Below are 23,201 nucleotides of genomic sequence, written 5' to 3' on the forward strand. Positions count from 1 at the left end.
TGTGTGTGTGTGTGTGTGTGTGTGTGTGTGTGTGTCTTAATTGTATTGTGATACTTTTTATAGAGCCTTGGTTTAGGATGTACCATGTAAATATTCTGGGCGAGATCCGAAATCTGCTGTATTAGTTTTTCGTGGCCTCTGTATTTAATTAGCACACAGTTGGTGGTTTCAAACAACAAAGTTGTTTTCACACAGTTTTGGAAGCCGCAGTCAGACGTCAGTATCACCGGGCCCAAATCAAGGTGTCTGTAGGCCGGCACTCTCTCTGTGGCTGCTGGCAGTCCTTAACTGTGGCTGTCACTTCAGCCACTGATTCCCTGGTTCCTGCCTTCTCCCCTTCTGCCTGTCACATTGCTCTCTGACTCCCTTCGAAGGACACTTGTGATTGTGATCAGGGCCCCCTGGGAAATCCTAGGTAGCTCTTTCACCTAATAACATCTGCACAGACCTCTGTTCACGTTAGAATCATTCCTGGAGCAGAGTCTGGGGGTTCCCCTGGTAACCTAGTCCCCTGCGCCCAGTGCCAGTGCTGAAGTAGCCACCAGATGAGGTCTCTGGCGTCTCACGTTGTGCAGATGCGGCTGTGGCCGGGCTTCTGCGGGCAGCTCTGTAGCTGTCTGCCGGTCACCCACTTGGCCTGGGTGGCTGGGTGCACAGACAGTCTCTTCTCACTGGCAGCAGTTGGCAGGCAGCTTCATCACAGGAAGTTTGAGATCGTTGCTGGGCAAGTGACAGAAAAAAAGAGTGACAACTGTACACGAGGTGGTTTTGGGAAGTCATTCAGTGGACAGTCTGGGAAATTCTAGGCAGGAAGTGGAGAAGAATTTAGGTAGGAGCAATCATTAAGACCTTTTCTACAACCAGACCTGGAAAACTTTATGACACACATGTATGTAAATGTGTGTGTATAAAATGTACATATGTGTATTTGCTACACACACACATATAGCAAATACGCACAAGTAAACACATATGCACACAAGTAATTTGAGTAGTCACAGAATTACCTCTAACCTAGCTTAAAACAGCCTTAGGAATTTAATTAAAGTGATAATTTAATCTTGCTTGGACTAGGATGTCGTGAAAGACAGCTGTAACCTAAATGATTTATCTTTAACCTCTCTAAAAAAGAATCACGTTAACAAAAGGATGGTAGTCGGTGTCAAATCTAAAACCTGGGAAGCCAGAAGCAAGAGTTTTAGAGCATCGATAGGACAGTACGGAGAAGGGAGCCTCTTTGTGGGAGCCGTATTGCTCTAACAAGGAAACTAGCTCTTCACTCCGCCTCCTCATGAATCAGCCTTTTAATTATAGCTCTGCTTCCCACATGGCCTTTTTAATAGATGATAGATTTTGCTAATCAGTCACTATAGGCATTCTGGCTTATTTAGTATTTTTTCATGATTTTTTATCTTAAATATAATAGTATCCTGATTTATTTATCTGTTTTTTTTTTAAATTTTGCTTATTTTTAATCATTGGATCAAATCTAAATGCAGTGCAGAGTCCCATATTTGAGAACCCAGAGCTGAAGATAAGATCTTGGACTTGAGATGTCCTTGACATTGGCTTTATCTTGGAATTCAGTAATTTACATCTGACTTTTATCCAGAATATATTGTATATTTTTTCCATGACTGATCTGTATATTTCAAATAGCAATTTCCCTTGGTTGCCAAACAGACCCACTTACGCCTTGGTAACAGTGACGGGTCCCCTGGCGTGAAAAGAGCCTCTGAACTATCAGTAGCCGCGGCTGCAGACCCTGCGTGGTGACACCTGGAGTCTGTCATTCGCTCTGGCTCTCCTGCCCGGCTGGGTTTTGCAGTTATCTCCTCCTGCAGAATTGGAAGTGAGACCGTGGAACGAGGAAAAGTTTGCAGAGGAGAAGCAGCAGAGTTCTCGTCTGCAACTCTGCACCACGGGGGAGAGCCGAGACAGCGAGTAAAGGAACCCTGAAGGAGTTTTTAACTGTGGTTACATTTCGGAGCAGTTTTTTACGTATTAAAATCTTTAGCTCATGCTTTTTATTTCTCACCTTTCTTACTCGCTGTAGCTTTTTTTTTTTTTTTTTAAGCAGAGAAGAAAGTTGGAAGACTTAAAATAGGAATGAGAATGTTCGCAGAGGACATGTTTTTGGTGCAGGAACCCCTGCAGGAGGCAACCCCATCTTTCCCCCTTACTGTCCTATTTCAAGGACACACTTCCCTACGTGTAAAAAGAGAATGAATACCACTGAGAAATGCGCAGTCCGATAGCTGTGAAATACTCGTTTTCTTAAATATACCAGTATCTTCATGAGCTTGACACACATGAAATTGCTGACTTTGACTGCCTTTTTTTTTTATAAATACTGTAATTTTGTTTAGTTTAACGTAATATTTATCAGAGATAGCCTGAATCATGCTTTGTTCTATTTTGAATATTTGTTGATATAGCATTCGACTCTATTCTTTGCTATTTCGTTTAAAGTAAAATTAGAGCTCGAAAATGAAAATTACCATTTTTTTTGTAGGTTCTTTTATGTTATCGTAGGAACAGCGATTGGATATTTAAATGTTTTTCTCCTTCTGTTTTCCCTGTGGAATGTAGCCATAGTGGTTCACAGTGTCTGCCCTCAAGAGTTTTCTAGCACAGTAAGAGAAGCTCACCCGCTCTGTCTTGGTGTCTTGTCTAGTAGCCTCTGTTTCTGTCTCCTAAGTGTTGTGGTTTGGATAAAAAATAATGTGATTGCCCTACACCTAGTAGGTAGTATCGTTAACATTGTTAATTCCTGAGTCTGGAGTATTGTAGACCTCGGGCCAGTTAGGGCCCTCTCTTTAATTGCTCAGAGGGTAGACGAGGAGCCCACCCAGTAGGGAAGCTGAGATGGATGGTTGGAGGGGAAGAGGAGAGAGAGGTTTAGAGACGCTGCAGGGGGTGCAGGAGGGGGAGCAGATGGGATGGCAGGTCGCGTGAGCTGAGCGGGAGCCGTGAGGATGGGCCGCAGGTCGCTCCCTTGATGACTGGGTAGACAGTGATGTCCTAGTAACCACGATAGAGAACACTGCGGAAGCAGCAGGTTGCGGGGGGTTAGGGACTGTGATGTGGGAGGGAAGGCGGCACATCTAGCTTTAGCTGCGCTCAATTTAAAATGACCGTAGATCATTGGGGCCAGAGGACACGTAGGAGGCAGCTGAGAACCAGAGTTTGCGCTGAGTTGAAAGAAGCAGCTTCGAACACGTGTGTCTCATTTGTATGTACGTCCAAGTAAAAGTATTTAAGAACCGTCCTGTACAGTTGCTGGAGCTGTGGAAGTGAGTGATGCGACCAGATAGAAATGATATACTTAAAGAGTGGTGGCACCCATTTCCTTTTCACTGTGGTACTCAACTAGAAGGGGTGTGGATGTGGCTGGTCAGGATTTATCCTGTCACGTTTGATCCGTGTGTGTGTGTGTGTGTGTGTGCGCGCGCGCGTGCCCGCGTGTGTCGTAGATGTCCCAGTTCTCATCATGTTAATGTTCTTCCTTAGTTAAGTGAGATGTAAGATAATATGACGATGATGGGAAACTTTCGTATTTATAAAATGGGAAATTCTCTGCGAGCTTCTAAATGACTAAATCAGATAAGGACCACTGTAAGGGTCATTTGAAGTGTATAATATTTTAGGATAGATAGTGATAAAATCCTAATGAGTTGTCACTGTTTTAAGATCCTCGAAGTTCCCTAATTGGTATTCATACAGATATTTTTAATGGAAATAATCTAATATGTTGTGGAAGAAATTTTACTACACTACTTCTGCCTTTATCTGGAACACTTTGTTTTCTTAGATGTTTATATTATATTTCTAAGATATGTCTGTTGCCTCTAAAAGAATAAGTATATTATCATTTATTATCAGCTTCCTGCTTATAAGACACATTTTTTTTTCCATATTTTAACATTTTGGAAATTTCGATGTGTTTAGAGTTAATTGGGAATTAATTTGATGGAGTTTTTTCATCCTTTGGAAAAGATGTTAAATCAATTGTGTATCTCAAAATCGATACTCAGAATCCGAATCCAGTAAATACTGTACATTAAATAGTTACAACGCAACACACAGGCAGTTACTGTTGTCCCGGAGCCTGTGCGTAGTTGATTTCGGTTTTGGCTTTCCAGTTGTCGTATGGTACAGAGTTTCATGTTTAACCTCTGGCTGGAAACACTGATTTTCCTGACCTTCAGGCAATAGGTTAACACTGAGGATTTCTTAATGAACTCATTATTCCTCCAAAACTCTCTCTTTACCCGACACCTACTTAGGGAGAGGATCCCAGTTGTTATGTTCTGATTTTCCTTGTTAAGCTGCGAGCTTCCCCAGGGTTTTGGATATTTCTATTCATCTTTGTATTTTCAGGGCTCGTGTGGTAAAGGAGCACATACTGAATGTAGGAATGGAAGGAAGCGAAGTGGTGGATGGGTCATGACCTCTGACCTGACTCCTGGCCCAGAGTCAGCTTTTCTTTGTGATAGTCCAAGATTTCTGTGGATTCGATGGATCTCCACCTTCATAATCAGTACAGTGGTTTCTGTAGCTCGTTTGGATGCTTTTTAAAAATAGCACAAGAGTTTTGGCAAGGATATCGAGAACAATTTACTTGCCTATGTTTATTATATTTTTCAGATTATTAGATTAATACATTAATTGTAGAATATTTGGAAATGAAAGAAAATCCGAACAAAAATTATAGCATAATCTTACCATACAGTGATAATCAGGGTGAATTTTTAGTTGCAGGTATACATTTATTTATTATCTATTTTGTCTATATATATATGACATGAAATTGAAAATAATTATTTTTCCAAATTTAAATATTTCTATTTTGTTTTCTTTAACTAAAACATAATATATGGATATATTCTTTATTGTAGACTTCAAACTTTATTTGTTTTTAATTTTTTATCTGAATAATAGGTTTAAATCAGGGTTCCTCTAACTAAATCAGTCTGTCATGAAAATATAGGTTTATGTGTGGCATAGTTTTTCTTTCACTAAAACTAGCTATGTTTATTTATAGTTTTAAGAAATAGCAATGTACGTACATTTTTCTAACTATTGCATAAAGGAAAATAACTATATTTCTGTCATAGAAACATAGCAGTAAGAATTATTATAACTATTTGTTGACGTATCAATGTCTATCTCAGTGGATTTGTGTGACATTGTGACTTCTAATTTAAGAACATACACTGAAGCTATTGCTGTGCTTTTTACTCCTTGATTGATTGGAAAATGTTGGTTTTTTTCTTACCATAGAGTACCAGATGAATAGTAAGGATTAATTTCTCTCTTTTGACAGAATTCTAATTTTACTTTATAGCCACTCCTTTAAAAAAGTTAAGTATAGTTGGCATACAATGTTATATTAGTTTAAGGCGTACAACATAGTGATTCGACATTTATATACCTTATGATGTGATCACCACACTAAATTTAGTAACCATATGTCACTACAAATTTGTTACTAACTGTATTCCTTTTTTACCTTCCCCTCGCCCCCCTCCCTCTGGCAACTATCAGTTTGTTTCTATGAGTCTGTTTTGTTTTGTTTGATCATTGTTTTGATTTTTTAGATTCCACATATAAGTGAAATCATATGTTATTTGTCTCTTTTAATCTAAAAATTGAAACAAAAGTTGAATGTTCTGAATACCCACTGTAGTAATGGGTAACTGGTTAGAACATACCATGTTTAAGGCTATATATTTACAAATGTCACCATGTAATTGCATTCTTCTTCTTATTATTATTTTAAGATTATGGCATTGGAACTTTAAATGCTAGCTTTCTGGTCTTCAGAGCAGGTGTGGGAGGGGTAAAGGACCGGCAGGATCTTTTTTTTTTTTTTTAAACGCCTACAGCACCTGGTCTTCCTAGGTGGTCTCCCATCCAAGTACTAACCAGGCCCAGCCCTGCTTAGCTTCCGAGATCAGACGAGATCGGGCTTTTTCAGGGTGGCATGGCCGTAGACAGAGTCTCTTTATAGAAGAGGTACTTCCTTTTTAACTTTGGATTTTAAACTCGAATAGAATTTTGAGGAAAATTATGGTATGTAGAATTGATTTCTAAGTCTCCTTGGGTTGCTGGTGTTATACTGTAGTTACTACTGGTATTTTTATTTTATGCCTTTTATCAAGATTCCCTGGTAAAACATCACCGGCCCCTGCCTGCCAGCACCTGGCCGTCTTCCTCTGTGTGCGGTGTTGGGCCGTGATGCAGGGACGGCCAGCAGAGGACATGTACAGCTCACATCTCCCGCATGGAGACGACTGGCTTCAGGCGGACCACACACTGTGGTCTGGGCTGCGGGCATCGCTCTCACCGTACGTTCACTGTCTTTGGAATGGGGCGAAGTCACTACTAGTGCAAAGCTCAAATGGACATTCGGATAATATTACATAATGGCATTTCAGTAAGTTTGACTAATTGTAGATATGTTGCCCATCTTTTGTGAATATATTTTTCATTTTTGAATAGTGGAAATATTTACTGTTCTTATTTTTAGACTCGTAGGAGGTTTTTATAGGGGAGAAAATAAGAATATGGACAAGACCAGAGCGCTTAGAAGTTGACAAATTTAACACAGAAATTTTTGTTGCATAGAAACTAAAAAAAAATAATAACTATGTCCAATGAACAAAAAATTGGAAACAAACCAAGTGTCTGTTGACTGCCAGAATACGATATCATTTTTGAAAAGCTCAAAAATAAGCCAAACTAAGCAATACATTATCACTTATTTTATCATTTTGTAATAATATTATGTTCATCATTATTCAAGGATATGTACGTATGTAGTACAACTATAACATCCCGTGAAGGGCCGCCACGATTATTCAGCACACGGTCATTGTTCAGACACCGGGCAGTGAGGCGCGGTTAGGGAGAAGCACCCAGCTGTTTGTTACACTTCCTGTTTCCTGGACATTACACGTGGTGTTTGGTTGATCCCAAGTATTACGTGAAGAACATCTTTTAAGGTCAGTTTTGAAAAGGCAGTGCCATAATCGGTTACTTCGTCGTCTTCGTCCCTTCGGGCTGCTGTAACAGAGCCCCGCAGGCTGGGTGGCTTGCGAACAGCATTTTTCTCACAGTCCTGGAGGCTGGACGTCCAGTCGGTGTCCGGGCGCCTGCGGACACGGTGTCAGTGACGGCCCGCTTCCCGGTTTGTGGACTCAGCCTCTCGCGTCCCCGGAGCATGAGGGGCAAGGGCGCTCTGAGCGGTGGGGTCTCGCTGGCGAGGGCACCAGGCCCGTCACGAGGGCTCCACCCTCACGATCCAGCCACCTCCCGGGGCCTCATCTTGAATACAGGGACTTTGGGGGTTAGGGCTCAACATGCGGACTTTGGGCAGAGACAGATTTAGTTTCTAGGACTTGTGGAGAATCAGACATGTGTAGCTACGAGGTGAATGAAAAAATACTCCTGGCGTCATATGAATAATTGTGCCTGTTTTGGTATTTACGGGTTATTTTAATAGTGTTATGGAAAGAAAGCCATTAAGTGGAAATTTGTCTGTTGTGGATAGAAGGAGCTGAAAATTCCTAATTTCTTCATGGGCCAATAAGAAGTTCTTTTCACTCTCAAAGGATAATTGTAAATATCAGCTCTAGAAAAGGGTTTAGGAAAAACTGTGGAATTTAAACGCTGTTAAATCGTAAGACTTCTTTTCTTCATCTTTCCTATCTGATGCTCTTTGTAAACATAATCGCTTGACATTGCGGGTCCCAGTTACTGCTTTGCTTAAAAGTGTGTCCTGCCCTGGCCCGCGTGTTTGCTTGCAGTAGTAGTAGACCCACATACCTGTTTATGTCAGTTACCTCAGCGTACTTTCTCCAGCAGTTCTTTGAAAAAACCCCAAATCCCAGATGCTGCCCAGATCGAGGATGTATGACGGGTGTGTTAGGTGTAGGCGAGTATCCGGTTTTGTCCAGTTCAAGAAGCCAGTCTATGGTCCTGTGTCAGTTGGGCCGACTGCCGTCCCATCGCATTCAGTCTCGCTCGGCAGCCCGCTTTGTAGTCGTCCGTATTCCTTTGCTAACTCCATCCTCATACGAACGCCTGTGTTGTTTTGTTTTTCCTGCGGATCTCTGGTTTATCAGTTGGTATGTTACTCCAGCTGAAATATATAAAATTTTTCTTCCTCACATCCATTTCTAGGTCTTTCCGTTCATCCAGTAACACAGTCAATTTCTCCCTTTCTTTCTTTTTCCTTCTTGCACGGAGAGACGTATCATTAGCAGTTAACGACTCACCCACTTAAACGGAAAAGAGCGCCATGCTTTCATTAGAGGTACCTGGCATCTGCTCATTTACTGAGGGGAAGTATTCATACGGAATAAATTCAGTGCAGTTTGATGAATATTTGAGAAAAGGACAATGTGTGAAACTGGATAACTTATTTTTTCATGCTTAACTTGATTGATACGAAGTTAAATGCCATGGAGTTTATACCCAGTGAGTGTTGTTGCTGTTTTTTTCAACTTACATTCCATACACTGTAGATTTGGCATGTTTTTACACTACTGAAGATAAGTATTTAGGCTTAATAGAATCTTAAAATCTATCCTGTCTTGTATGCATGGCATTTGTGCCTACGCCATCTTACTCACGATTATTCCTGATGCAGTTAAAATAATACACAAGAGCATCTCCTCATGCTAACCTTTTGATTATCTTTACTTTAAAAAATTTCCTGATTGATTTAAAAGATGCGATATGGAATTTGGGTTTTGTCAATTTATAAATGAATGACTTTTTTTAAAGTTAATAATTGTTTTTAAAATTTTATGTATTCAGCGAAGCTAATCAAAATGCTTCTGAGACAGTTCTGCGTGTAAGACATCTGAGCTCGTCAGCCAGCTTTCACGGTGGGCATTGGCACCGTGGTCGCTGCTGGGCACCGCAGAACCCGTCACGACTTTGGCTCCAGAGAGTCAGGGCAAGGTTCAGGCGCAGGAGCAGCAGCGGAGTTCACATTGTCATGTCTTTTAACTAAAGTATTAGTGTTTCGAATATTGACAATTAATAGACATTTCAGATGGAACTGAGCAAAGTAGAACACGTCTGCCACGAGGAGAAAGTAACTTAAAAATGGCTTGATATATCTATATGCACAGATATTTGTAGGTAGAATTGAAAAAAAATTGTGATGTTTACTGGTGCTAATATTGCAGAATTTGTCAAAATTTCTCCATTTGGAATGCTACTGAATAAATATTTAAATGTTCTGTCTTTTAGCCTTATAATAGCTTTTCGGCATTAGAAAATTAAAATGTTACTTGGTGATTTCCGAATATTTAAAAAATTAACGTGTATTTATATGTGAGAATATGTTGAAATATTTTAACGCAGTGAAGGGTTTCATAGGTTAAACTTTTATCAGGCACAAGCCAAAGTTTGTAGATGATAAAAATTATATGGAATAATTTTCACATAGTGATTTTTAAGAGTTGGTCATTTTTTTCAGTGTTGCTAACGCTCTTTAAATCATCTCAGTTTTTCCCCCTCTACAATAAGTGGTCAGCGCCTTGCTGACTTCTTTATGTTTGGTCAGCAATTATCAGAAAAAGGTGGTAAAGTCTTTTGGTATTTGTGACATTATTATTTGAACAGCCTTTCTGCTGTCAAAATCACACATGACAAATTTAGTTTAAAATCAGCTGACGTGTCCTTATTGTATTTTTTCAAATTAAGAAACATTAAAAACCAACTCATGAAGTTTTAGTTTAGAATAGTTTATTAAATACAAATAAGATTTTGATTCTGCTTCAGTTTGTCCCTTTTCACTTTAAAAGCTGAAGGAAAAAATTCTTCCCATGGCGTTCAATCTATAGGAAATGAAAAGAATTTTAATTTTATGGCAGCAATCATAAACAGTACATTAGGTTTTCTATGATAACATGTACCATTAAAAAGCTTCATTATGGCAGTGTCTTATGATCTTTACATCGCATCGAGGAAGGCAGGACATTACTAAGCATGAGAATTTCATGGCATTTTTACCTGTTGTGGGCCCTGTTGTGCAAAAGTATAGTACAGTCACTTCCGCACTAGATGACAGACAGCCCTAGTGTCACTGTGCATTATCACCTCGTGTAACTGGAAGGACTCCCTGAAGCCAGCCTGTGTCGCGCAGTCCTAGATGAGGTCTTCATGGGTGCTGACCATAAAAAGTTCATCAAAGTAATGAGGCGAGGAGAGAGCTTGGTGCTCATAGGCAGAGCTCAGCACCAAGGAGTGTGAACCGGCTCCAGCTGTGACAATAAAACAGCAGGTGGCCGCTGTCATTAGGGGTGGCAGATGAGGCAGGGGACTAACATGCAGCCCACAAAACTCTCATTTGTTAGCCATCGCCACCGTACCATGCAAAACAGCTTCCATCTCAGTCAGTTTTACTTGGCAGAGTCTTACACGGAGCTGTCAGTGTCTGGGCTCGGTGCTCGCAGGCCTGCTCGCCCGTCTCCCTGCTCCGCTCCGGGGTCCCCTCACCTGGCCGTGCTTCAGCTCACCTTCTTCACGTCCCCTCACCTTTGAGCAGAAGGCACTGCTGTATCAGCTCGTTGCCCATGGCCTGTATTATTCCAGTAACCTACTTGAATTTTTAAAAAAATGATGTGCTATTTTTGCCCAAGTGCTGCAATTATTTCTTAGTCTTAGGGGCTGTTTTCTTTGTAAATGATAAAAAGACCGAGATACCTTCCTTATGGATTTCATACTGCCCTTGCCATCCCCTGTGAAGCATGTCGAACCTGCAGTGAAAGAAATAGAGAAATGAATCGGAGATGTCTGAAAAATTTTCATGGATTTTATCGTTTGAGATGCTGTACAGCAAATTTCAGATTTTTTTTTTTCTGAATAATTTCATTTTTGGAAGTAAACCATAGTGTTGTCTTAATCATAAGTGGGTCCATGAACATTTTTTGCATGTCATGGTTGAAAGTACAACAGTGGTCTCAAGTCTTAATATCTTATTTGGGTAATAAAACTCCAAATAATAGAAACCATTAATTTTCCTCTAATACTGTAGGGAAAGGAAATTTATTTACTATGAGAATAAGAAGCTGGAGTAACAAAGCATCTTAGGCCAACTATAAAAATTAGACAAGTATGAGATTCTGTCACTTCTGTAGTTTTCTAAAGCAAAACATAGGCAGGTTTATCAAGCAAAGTAAAATATTGTTAGCATATAATCAACTCTATGCTTACTGAGAGAAGAAATATAATAGTTTAACCTTTGAAGTTTACATTCTGGTTATTTTGTAACATGTCTGTTTCTCCTACATTTATTAGTTGGAAGAGATTTTTTTATTTGTCTGTTTGGTTCGGTTTTGTGGCAGTGTATACACACATGAATTTTATTAGATTTACGAATCAATTTTATAATTAGCACGTTAACCCAGTGGGTCAGCAGGAGCCTGTTTGTGTTGTCTTTGGTGTTCTGATGATATGTCTCTGGCATTCTTTTATTTCGGGCACAGCAAGATATCCCAGACCTGGGATCAGCTTTTTCTTTTTTGGCAAGAGTGCTAGATCTTAGTGAAAAATTGTATTTATTAAACAAGGTCTGGGCGCCAGGTGAGTTTCACTGGTTTTGGAATTTACTTTCTCGGTGAACAGATTTCTTTATTTCTTACAGAGTTGTTTACTAAAATGTATTTTTCTTCTCTGTCCTTTCTAAAACTGAAAATGAACACACTGAATACCATTTAGAACTCGGGCCCCGTGTCCCGTTTCCTCTGCGATTCGCCTCACTTTGCTCCCTGCCGTGCAGTGGCCCGGGACCCAGGCCCGAGGCCCTCAGCTGGGGTTCTCTTCAGTTTTCTTCTGCCAGGAATCTCTTCCTCCTCATGGAAAGCTCTGGTTATCCTTAAGTTTTAGCCTTCTTTGGAGGAAAGCTTACTTACTTTAAAATCAATATTTTGGCCTATCAAGACACAAGATACAAAGTGGTATTTCCAATTTATCGTATCTCTCTCTTTACAGATATGCGGAATGTGAACTTTAGAATGAGTGTCCTTTTAGAGCAGGAGGGACCTTTTCTGTTCAGCTTGATCCGTCTGTACATAATCTGCTTTCTGCCGCTATGGATTCGCCTTTTCTAGATGTTGCATACAAATGGAGTTATGTAACATGTGACCTTTCGTGCCTGGATGCATTCTTGTGGCATGTTTTCAAGATTCATCTATGTTATAGCATGTATCAATAGTTCATTCCTTCTTATGGCTGAAGAATATTGCGTTGTGTGAAAATAGCACTTTTTTTTTTTTTTCCCAACCCTCATTTCGTAGGCACCTGGATGATTCCTACTTTGGGGCTGTCGTGACTCTTGCGGCCATGGATATTTGTGCGCAGTGTTGTGTGGACATGAGGTTTGCGGTGCCCTTCCTTGGTTATGTTATGTACGTGAGAGTAGACTCGCTGGGTCACGTGTTCACAGTGTGTTTACCCACATCGCGCCTCACTCCGCGATCCGGGGATGTCTTTCTATTTATTGAAATCTTTAGTTTCTTTTAGTGATCTTTTTCAGCTTTTGTTGTGTGTCTTGCACTTCTTTATTAAAATTATTCCTACATATTTAAAGTGTTTTTATAATTGCATTTTTGCGCCCTTCCTGTTAGCGCGCAGAAATACCATTGATTTGTTGTGTATTGATTTTGTATCTTGCATCATTGCTAGGTTTGTCTATTAGTTTTGGTAGGTTTTTTTTGTGGCTTCTTCACGCTTCTTTCTTTTAAATCTCTTTCTTTCCGCTTACCTTTAATCCCTATTTCCTTGCCCAGCTTCTCTGGCTCAAGTCTGTCCAGCGCCGAACCCTCGCCCTGCTCCTGATCGTAGACCGATGGCGTTCATTCTCTCGCCAGTCAGTACAGGATTAGCTGATGTTTTCGTAGATGGGCTTTAGTCGGTTGAGGAAGTTCTCTTCAATTCCTGATTTGTTGATCGCTTTTCTCATGAAGGAATGTTGAATATTGTTAACTGCTTTTTCTTCGTCTGTTGAAACGATCGTGTGGTTTTGTCATTTATAAATAGGACATATTATGTTCATTGATTTGTTCTTGTTAGATCAGACTTGCATTCTTAGAACACACCCCTCTTGGTAAGCATGTGTCACCCTTCTCACACGCTACTGGTTTCGGTCTTCAGTGTTTCGTTGATGGATAACGCATCTGTGCTCGCAAGGGATTTCGTCTTCATCTTGCTTTTGTATCAGCTGGAAAATGTTTGCCCCTCTTCTAAATCTTGGAAGATTGTGAAGGATTAGTTTTCATGATTTTTTAAACATTTGGTAGAATTCACTGGTGAAGCAATCTGAACCTAGTTTCTTTTGGTTCGAAATTTTTTGGTAAGTAGTTTAGGCTCTTGTTATGAGTCTCTTCAGATTACATACTTTCTTCAGTCAGTGTCATTTTTTTGTTCTTATTTAATATTTTCGGCCTGTGGCTGACCACAGGTGACTGAAGCTGCAGAAAGCAAAGCTGGGTAAAGGGCGACTACTGGGCGATGGAGCGGTGCAGTTTTAAGTCTTCTTTTTGTCACGTCACAGACTCTGTACCCCTCGCCCTCTTTTGCACCTGTAAACGTCATCTTAATCTGCATTTACCCTCTAATAAAAGCAGGAAGAGTGCTCTGCTTCTGCCTGAGTCAGCACTCAATCCAGTAGACAGCCTACAACACCCTAACTTATTCCTCGGAGAGGCTGCCCTGGTCGATTTTTGTCTGGGGAGGGTCTTCGTTCTTCTCGTTCACACCCCCGCTTTGCTGTCTGTAACTTAAATTGTGAGTTAGGAGTTATCAGCACGGCTTATTTTAGATGACAAGGGGATTTAAAAAGAAAGAAAATAATCCTGACTTATTTTAAAATTTTGGAGTGTTTTTATTTCAGTTGGTTCACGTAGATTATTTTACTAGAAATTGCTATAGGAAAGCGATTCAGCCAGCACGCTTGTTAATTGACACGCCCGCCTTTCTCCAGAGCGGCCATAATCGATGATGGTGATTATCTCCCTGAAGCACCGCATGTTTTTGATATGCCTGCCGGATCATTAAATAAAGATCAAATTCTGTACTGTAACGTTTTGTTATTAAATGCATTCTATTGTGTTACAATTTTTTGCATAATTGTATTCCACGAAAGATAACTTGCCGTAGCTCTGTGTTTGTGTAAACCTTGATACACAATGCAGGTCACCCCTCACCTGCACGTTTGTCGTAGCGGTGTCTGCATGCCAGGTGAGTTCAAAAGGAGCTTGCGGCATTTTGCAGTCTCTGTTTTTGACTCTTCCTTACAAATAGCTCAGTGAACCTCGCTTTGGATAAGCATATTGAATGTGTATGACCAGTTTCAACTCCTTTTAGACTTGAATGGTCTTGTTTCTTATTTTTAAAGTAATAATTTAAAAGAACTGTGTTTCTTTCCCCCTGACTTCGCTAGGAAGCCAGGAATGCCTTTCCTGAGTAGTTTTGGACGTGGCGCGGTCACCCTGGCAGGGTCTCGAGTGGAAACGACCAAGGAGCACGTCTCACTGGTTATCGGACTGTGCATGGCTTTGCGCCACCCGTCTGCCGGTCCCTGGGGGCCTAGCGATCCTCAGGTCCCCCTCAGACAGGACTGGAACCAGGGGCTGGTCACCACTCCGCCACTGGCATCGTTGTCTCTCATGTCATTCCATTAACAATTTGCATGAACTGTCACAGAAGAAAGTTGAAGACAGATTACATGTAAAAGTGGAAATCCCTTTTTTGGTGGACTTATTGATTGGTGTTTTATTCCTTGATATAAACACCCTCGTGTGTTTTAGCGTCTGCACATTTAATCAATAAAGACAATACCAGAATTATATGCTTGGGTAAGAAGAGACCCTTAATTTATTAATGGTAATCTTTTATTGAGGCTCCCTGCATTTCTTGCAATATCTAGCACTTCCCTAGTTAGAGGCTTCTAGGTCGTGTATATAGATGCGTTTTTCTCTAACCATTGCTGTGTTTAATTCCATTACAGCCCGGTTTTTGTCCGTTGGAAATTAAGGTTTGTAATAGCGAATAGCTGGTGATTCCTGGTAAACATTCGTTACTCCATCTGGCAGTTAGTGTCCTCTCGGTAACACGGTAAATTTCCTTCGTCCTTGCCTTTTCCTGCTCGCATGGCCCTGTGAGGATGGTCTTTGTACCCCGGAAGGAAGGCCGAATTGGGGACTCAGGGTCCCCCGCCCAGCGCGGGCTCCTGTGCAGGGGCCGCACCCTCTCCCTCCTGCTCCAGGCGCGATCCTGACTTCATCATCCCGTAAAAGCAGGGGGCAGCTCCTGGGCGCTCCCTGGGCACACCATGTCGTGCAGGTGTCACCACAGCCCCAGGGGCGTCCCCGGGTGGGCTGGGGTCAGCCCCAGACACTGCGGGCAGGCTTGCTCCTGCGTCCCACGGGGTCAGATGCAGTTCGATTTCTGCCACATCCAGCAGGGCACCCTGTTGCCATGCCCAGGATAGTAGCTGACAGGAACAGAAGGTCCCACGTGGCTTTGCCACCTTCAAGGGAGTTGACGCCACTCCAGATGAAGGGTTGGTTCTGTGCAGAGCCTTGTGGGGGGACGCTCAGCAGGTGGGCTCGTGGCCAGTGGCCTCACAACAGGGTGCCCTGCTGGACGTGGCAGTAATGCTGTTTGTTTCTGACTCCCCTGCTAGGTGTCTTTTCGGGGGTCGTGGCAACCCGCGTTCTGTGGTTTATCACTAACATGGTTGCTCACTGAATTCATGCCCAACCCCCTTCCCCCCGCCACACACACACACTCTTTAGGTGTTGTTGGTCACTTCATTTTGTCTCACTTGCCGTTGTTCTTAACGGAACTGTTAATGTCACAGCCTAGATCAGACCCAGGATTTGGATTCTCGAGTTCAGCGTATTCGTCACTGTACTGCTGCCTGTGTTGTTCCTTGAACTCAGAGGTAAAATACGCTTATGTCATTGATTTCCTTACTTATTTTGGCAAATGACTTTTTAGTTAAAAAACAAACACACCTGAAATAAGACCAAATACACGAGTAATAATTCATAAGGAGAGAAACAGTGACCTAGTGACTGCGTGCAGTGGCCGTGACAGACAGGACGGCCTGCGCAGGAATCCTGACTCTGCCGTCCGCTCGCGGCCCGGGTGTCACTTAGCGTATCTGCACCTGGGTGTTTGTCTGTCAGGTGGGTTGTGATGGGGGTTAAACGGGTTGGTGTATATAAAGCACAGAGCTTGGCAGTCCCCCTCTCTAGAAACACAACACAAAACAAAAAACGTCCTGATGTACGATCGCTTTCATAATTATTAAGAATGTGGTTAATATTTGGAAGTCTGCAATGTAATATTGTAGGTCTTTGGGGTATAATATAGTTTCGACAAATGACAACACTAATAGTTCCATTTTTATAGGGCCCCTTTTGAAGTGACCGTGGGATTAATTCTTGAAACGAAGGGGTACTCACTTGCTGAAGTCTCCCCTGCCTCTCTTGTATAGCGTAGGAAATTGTGTGCATGTTTGTGATCGTGTCGCTGTCTTGCAGTTTCTCATAGGGATATTTCTGATTGCCGTAGCTCACACTTCATGATATCTGAAATCTCAGCGCTTTTCTTTAATGCAGAATGCTTCTTCTTGGGAGAGGTGTGACACTTAGAAAAGATCTTTTCTAAGTTTTGTCTCTTCGTGAGGATTTTTCAATAAATGTGGTAGCGTTTATTTTCATGAAGAAGCAAAAACATTCAGGAAAATAATAATTATAATTTTAAAGTATTAAAAGATTCTTTATAATTTCAAATGTGGGGATGTCGATAATTTGTTTTTGAAGGAAGTTGCTTCATGTAAAATTACAAGGGTCCTTTTCAAATATGGAAATCGTGGGTTCTGTGGCGATTATAGCCGAAGGGCACCAGCCCCCAAGATGTTGTGCCACGAGATATTCAAGCAACGGTGAAAGGCATACAGATTGCCCTTGAACCACACGGATGTGAACTGCACAGATCTACTTATACGTGCATTTTTACAAATAAATGCAATGTATTTTCTCATTCTTACAATTTTCTTAACATTTTCTCTAGCTTACTTTATTATAAGAATGTAGTATATATACATATAAAATACAAAACATCTATTAATTAGCTGTTTATAGTAAGGCTTCCAGTCAACAGTAGGCTATCAGTAATTAAGTTTCGGGGAGTCAAAAGTTATACGCAGACTTCCTACTGTGTGGGGGTCGGCACCCTTGACCCCCATGTTGTTCAAGGGTCACCTGTACTTGGTGTGGCCTCGCACTGATTTGCTAAGAGTTTGAGAAATGTGGTTTTTAGTTGTTATATAAGACTTGTGAGCTTCTGAATTTTCTAGTAAAACATGATATAATTATAGATTTTTCTTTTATTTGCAAGGTAAATTTTTTTGACAGATTTTAATGCCTTCGAGCTTCAGGTTTTTCTGTTCTCATTTAAGTTAACGTGCTCATTAATAGGCAAAGAAGTGGGTGGAAATTATATTAATGGGAACCTGCTTAAGATATGTTGAGGGTGTGATATATAATGTATTCCATTTTATGTATTATGTAAATGAAATTTTAATACTTCATTTAGGGTTTTGTTTTGTGTTGTACATTTTGACAATCATAGTATGAATTTGATTTCTGACACTTGGAGGATAAAATATTTTTTTCTTGATATAGTTTGTAATAAAACCATTATAGTCTTATCTCGATTGGCTATTGTCTCAATAATGATGAGCATCTTTATATTTATTTCTAAACACAATTTTTCTTGTTAACTGATCGTATATTGTTTATTTTTTCTGACCTTTATCACAGGCCATTAAATTTTAGTTTGTATCTTCATCATGTGACAAACATGATTTAATCTGCTTTTAAATTTAAGAGCACTTTCTAATCTCAGTGAATTTCAAAAAATCAACTACTTGATTTTTCACTCAGTAGTTGGGAAAGTTTCATTTTCATTTATAACATTATTTAAGATATTAGTGATTTTATATGCGAACTGTAGTATTTTCTTTTTCTATTTTCTAGTTTTCCATGAGGTTATAATCTTAGGATGCGTAGAATGGGGAAAGGAACTCTGGACGAAGGTCACCAGGCATGAATCCTACTTTTGCATTTTCAGCTTCTTTGCCACATTTTCTTGAAAAAGCCTAAGTCGCTCGTCCCTCTGAGCCCCGTTTCCTCTTCTCTTAGGCTGAGCTGAGAAAGCCCTCACCGCCCACTCGTTCACGTGCGAGGAGCCGTCGAGGACACATCGGTGTGCCGTGTAAATTAATGTAGAGCATCACGTTATCTTTACTCAGCGAAGATAAAGAATATGAATAATCTAAAACCGAATCTCATGTCAGAGCAACACTGACTGGTATTTGCTTCTCTTTATGTATGTTTGTGTGTGCATGTCAGAACAGACAAATGCACACACACACATACATGGGATCACGCTCTGTAATATTCTTGTCCTTTATAAATCTGATATGTCAGGAGCAATGTTTTGTACTTCTGACTGATGCATAAAAACCTAACAATCCTGCCACTGCTGTCGAGCACTTAGGTGGTTCTCGTCTTCTGTCGAGATGGAGCTTTCCCCCTTACTTCAGATCTTTCTTTAGTTCAGAAATTGGGATCGGTGGTTCAGAATGACTGTCAAAGACCGACGACATTTGCTTGCTTAGGACTTGGTTCTTCGTTCAGTTCAGAAAGGGAGCAGAGACTGTTAGGAGCTGAGGCGCGGTATGAACTTACGTGTCTATAGACTGACGAGGTGACGATGGTATGTGGGATGCCCCGTGTGGCGGGCACCGTGAAGCTCAAGCACTCTGCTGGACGGTCTGGTCTCCTGGGGGTACAGCAGAAAGAGAGAAGGAGGGTCTTCACAGGGAACGTCTGTGAGAAGCAGCTGAAGACTCCTGGGTACGAGAGCACGATGACTGAACTGGGCAGGTGGCAAGCCGGTGGAATTAGGGCAGTCCAGAGGGGACCGTCAGCGAGGGCAGCGCGTGACGGTGCACGTGCTTTAACCGTGTCGTCAGCTCAGAGCAGAAAACACCTTGGGAAAGGCCCTGAGTGGGGCAAGTATTTTGGAGTCATGCACGAAGAGGTTCTGCGTCGAAGCCCAGGAAATGAGTTGCACCTTTGAAGTCAGACTGTGTGTGGATAAAAGTCTCACCCTGATTGGGTGAGAAGAGGAACCAGAGTTGAGGGTCGCGAGAAGCAGGGAGGGGTCAGAGATGGTCTGGGGGAGCCGGCACGAGAAGCCAAGTTATTAGGAGATATAAGGAAGTAGTAATTCATTTGGTAGAAAGTTTTGATTTCATAAATTATAATTTATTTAGAGAAAAATATTTGCCACTTGAAAATATATTACAAAATATTTTACAAGAATGTCACGATTCAGTTGTTAGAATGCGTGCTCGCGGGCCAGACTCCAGTGTTTGGTACGTTGCAGTCGAGGTCCTCTGTGAATATCCGCTTGTTTATTTGTGTGTTTACTTATCTCCTAACTTTGTGCGTCGGAAGGGCCTGCACTCAGTGATACCGCAGCAGCAGTCACCACAGTGGCGCCCAGGTCGTGCTTTGTAAAGACCCTCCTTGGAGGAACCGGGCCTGATCGCGGGCGTGTGGCAGGGAAGGGGCGCGATGACCCTGGACCATCCTGTGCTGGGAAGTAGGACGTGCCCGAACCCCGAGAGGACGGATGGCTCAAGGACAGCAGCCGGGCTTACAGGGTTTCCACTGCCCAGTCTGGGGACGGTTTGAGACTTATAACCCGTAATTATGATAGGTAATTGATGAGAAAACATGGCATAAAAACGAACGTCTCAGAGTCCGTTTCAGATGCTCTTGAAAGAGAGTGAGGGTCAGAGAGAGCACAAGACAGAGAGACAGGAAAATGGTGAAGTTCTGTACAGAAGACGGCCAGCTAATAAACGAGGGAGGAGTGATAGACTCAGAACGCGGCCGCGGCGCAGCCCGCCTTATCATCATCGAGGCAGGCGGTGTTCGTGAACGGGCAGTCGGTGGGGGCAGGACACGCACACACCCAGAGACACCCGCCTTCCTTGCTCCACCTTCAGAGCCAGCAGCGTGGCATCTCTGGTCGTGCCTCTTCCTGACCTCTCTCTGTCTGCCTCCGCCACCTTCACGTGCACTCGTGATTGTGCCGAGTCCGCCTGGATCAGCCGGGCCCCGACTTTGCCGCTTCGAGGCAGCTGCTGTGCAGCCCTCGCTCTGCTCTGTGTGGACGCCCCAGGTCTCAGAGGCCAGCAGTGGGCATCTCCCCAGAGCCGTCGCTCCTGTGCAGTGGGGTCGCTGGGAGAAACGCACACTTATTGCAATTTGAAAATCTATAATCCATCTATCTTTTACAGCTATACCATTAAAAATGGAAATTAACATGTAAAACTATAGTATAAAGATAATCTATTCATTTAAGGTCATTTTCAGAATGGTAATACCTTATTAATCATAAAAAAGACATTAAGCAAAATGGCAAAAGTTTCTATATATTTTTAATGACAAGTGACATTTGCTCTAAAAGTCAGATCACATTATTGATAGTATATTTTTGTATATCTAGAACTTACATGGGGAAATGGATTATTATTCTTTGGAGAATCATTTAATATTCAGTTTATATTTTCTTTTTCAGCCATATGCCTTTAGTACATGAATGGGCTACTGTTTATAAATATATATAATGATGAAAATTAAAAGTTGTTTGGCTTGGACTGATTTCGTACTTACAGAAAATTAGATGGCTTTGATTGATCAGTGCTGTTGATTTTAAAGGAGAGGGAAAACTTTCAAGTTCCAGGGTATGGTGTGAGACTGTTCAGCACCCCCGCAGCCTTATTTTTAAATATTTGTTTTGTTTCTCCCTGCTTAATGCTGGCAGTGTCTCTTCGGACATGGCTTCCATGACCTGGATTTTAAACCCTGCGAATGCGGGACTATGTGTCGTTCATCTTTGTACCTTCAGATCCTAGTCAATGGCTTGGGGAATATATGTACTAGTTACCATTTACCGAGTGGCGGTTGAGTAACAGCCACTGTGCGAAATAATGCATTTTTATTATCTCGTTTTTATAAACTTCTGAGATAAGTGTCATTGCCCCGCACTACAGTGTAGTAGGTGTTTCATTTAAACGAGTCTGAGCGAGTCCTTGTTTGTTTACATCTCAGGGCAGTTCACAGATAGGTGCTGTTTGAAGCGGTAGATTCGTCGTACATACGTCCGTCAACTGAAAAATTCGTTGACGCTGCTGTGCAGGTCACTTACAGTGTTAACTGGCCAAGGAGAACGGAGGCTTTCGGAGTTGAAATCCTGAAAGGACTTTTTTGCTGGATGTTACTCCATCACAACACGATTTACAAACTAGCAGTGCTCGCGTTGGCTATGGTTTATGAAGGCGTCTTCACCTGCCCCTCAGGCTGCATAGTGCTTGCATTTTTATGTCTAACGCTCACGAGACTCCCACAAAGTGTTTGTTTCCTCATATTCCAGCCGGTGAAAGCTGCGACTCAGACGGGGTGCTCAGCGTTCGGGGTCACGCAGGCCGTGCACAGCTGAGCCCCGGCGTGAGCTGCTGCCGGTGGGACAAACGCGGCTCTGCTGGGCCCGGCGTGAGCCGTCGACCCGCGTGACCAGGAAGACGGCCACAGGCTCCGCTTCGAGGGGCCTCTTCTCACGTGCTCCTCAGGTGGCCTTGCTGCTTGTTTTTTTGTTTTCCGCTGGTTCTTCAGCAGTGACTGAAAACTTTCAATTATGTTGTTTAGTTTTCACCCAGCGTTTCACTGAGTGAGCCCCGTTGTTCCGACGGGCAGTTTGGGAAGTGTGTGGCACTGTGTAGGGGCCACTGGGGAGAACAGTGTCCATAACTGTAGACCTGTCAGTAAGGCCAAGCGAGTACGTGCAGTATGTTTAATTGATCTTCCCTTAATTTAAATTTCCTGGCCTGATCGTCAGAAATTCCCAGATTGTTGGATATTATGTCCCATAGGCCTGTCTTTGAGGAGCATCTTGACCTTATTGGACAGATGAGGGAAACAAATAAAAACGTAGCAAAACTTTAGGCAAGCGCCCCGCACACCGCCGCTGCCTCGCCTCTCTCCCTGAGTTCAGGAGAAACACGGCCTATGCGAACCTGACCGTGGCCACCACGTCAAACATCCTGACTGGGACAGCGTGTGACCTAGGGGGCGCCGGCACATCTCTTTCTCTGTACCCATGGCATTGTGTTTTATTTGCTTTAACAGGTCACTCAGATCATCTGTTGTGACTCTCAAGTTGAAATAATTCTGCAGTGGTAAAACCTAAGGAACTGAAGGAAGAGGTTTTTATTATATTGATATGCAGCATAGGAAAATTATTTTAAAATTAGGAGAGAAAATACGCATTTTTGTATTGAGAAATAGGAATTTATAGCTAGGATGTAAATGTTATTACTGTGCCGTGCTTTTGACACCAAAAACAATTGTAAGTGATGCCATTTTAGGTAATTATAGATACTTGGAAATCAATCATATTTAAGAAACACTGATTTTTATCATTTCGGGGTGCTGCTTTAGCTTGTTAGGCCCTCGCCAGATGGGTAGGCTCAGAGAATGAGTGCGTTTCTAGTGCGATTTCCACTTAACATCCAGACCAGTAGATTCGGCCTCCCCCTGGATGTCAGTGGGACTCCTCATTGAACGTGCCCCAAACCAACGATCTCCTTCAGAGCAGCTCCGTTTTCCCAGGCCAAAACTTTGGTGTTTTCGTTGACTCCACATGCAGCCCAAGTGGTCGTCGAGTTGGCTGTACTCACTGTGTGCGCAGAGCCTGAGCCGATCTCTTCTCCACCGCTGGCCCTTGGGCCAGGCCACTGTCGTCTGCCTGGATCTTGCAGGAGAGTCAGTTCCTCCCTTTTCTCTCTTCATCTGTCCTCCCCCTCCCTTTCTCAGTCCATTCTAAACACAACCGCTAGAGGAACCTAGTAAGACGAGCGTCCGCCTGTCTCTCTGCGTGCCGGCCATGCCTTTCCCTTCTCACTGAGCACAAGCCCGGGCCGTCACGGCCCGTGGGGCTGCGACCTCACTGCCTCTCCGTCCCCGGCCTGCACCGCACCTCGCCGTCTGCAGACTGGCCCAGGCTCACCCCCAGGCCTCCGCGGCCGC

At 42.4% G+C, this 23,201-nt stretch overlaps 1 protein-coding gene and 1 non-coding gene across 4 annotated transcripts in view; one reads left to right on the forward strand and one right to left on the reverse strand.

Annotated features, from left to right (window-relative positions):
* ZNF407 (zinc finger protein 407) overlaps positions 1 to 23,201 on the forward strand; it is a 370,323-nt gene that overhangs the window by 100,082 nt on the left and 247,040 nt on the right. The gene's annotated exons all lie outside the window — the stretch shown is intronic.
* LOC111744313 lies at positions 5,883 to 6,001 on the reverse strand. The gene has a single exon (XR_002782107.1). It is a non-coding gene; the product is annotated as a 5S ribosomal RNA (ribosomal RNA).

The sequence above is a fragment of the Pteropus vampyrus genome, unplaced genomic scaffold (assembly GCF_000151845.1).
Source record: "Pteropus vampyrus isolate Shadow unplaced genomic scaffold, Pvam_2.0 Scaffold132, whole genome shotgun sequence".
Classification (NCBI taxonomy): Eukaryota; Metazoa; Chordata; class Mammalia; order Chiroptera; family Pteropodidae; genus Pteropus; species Pteropus vampyrus.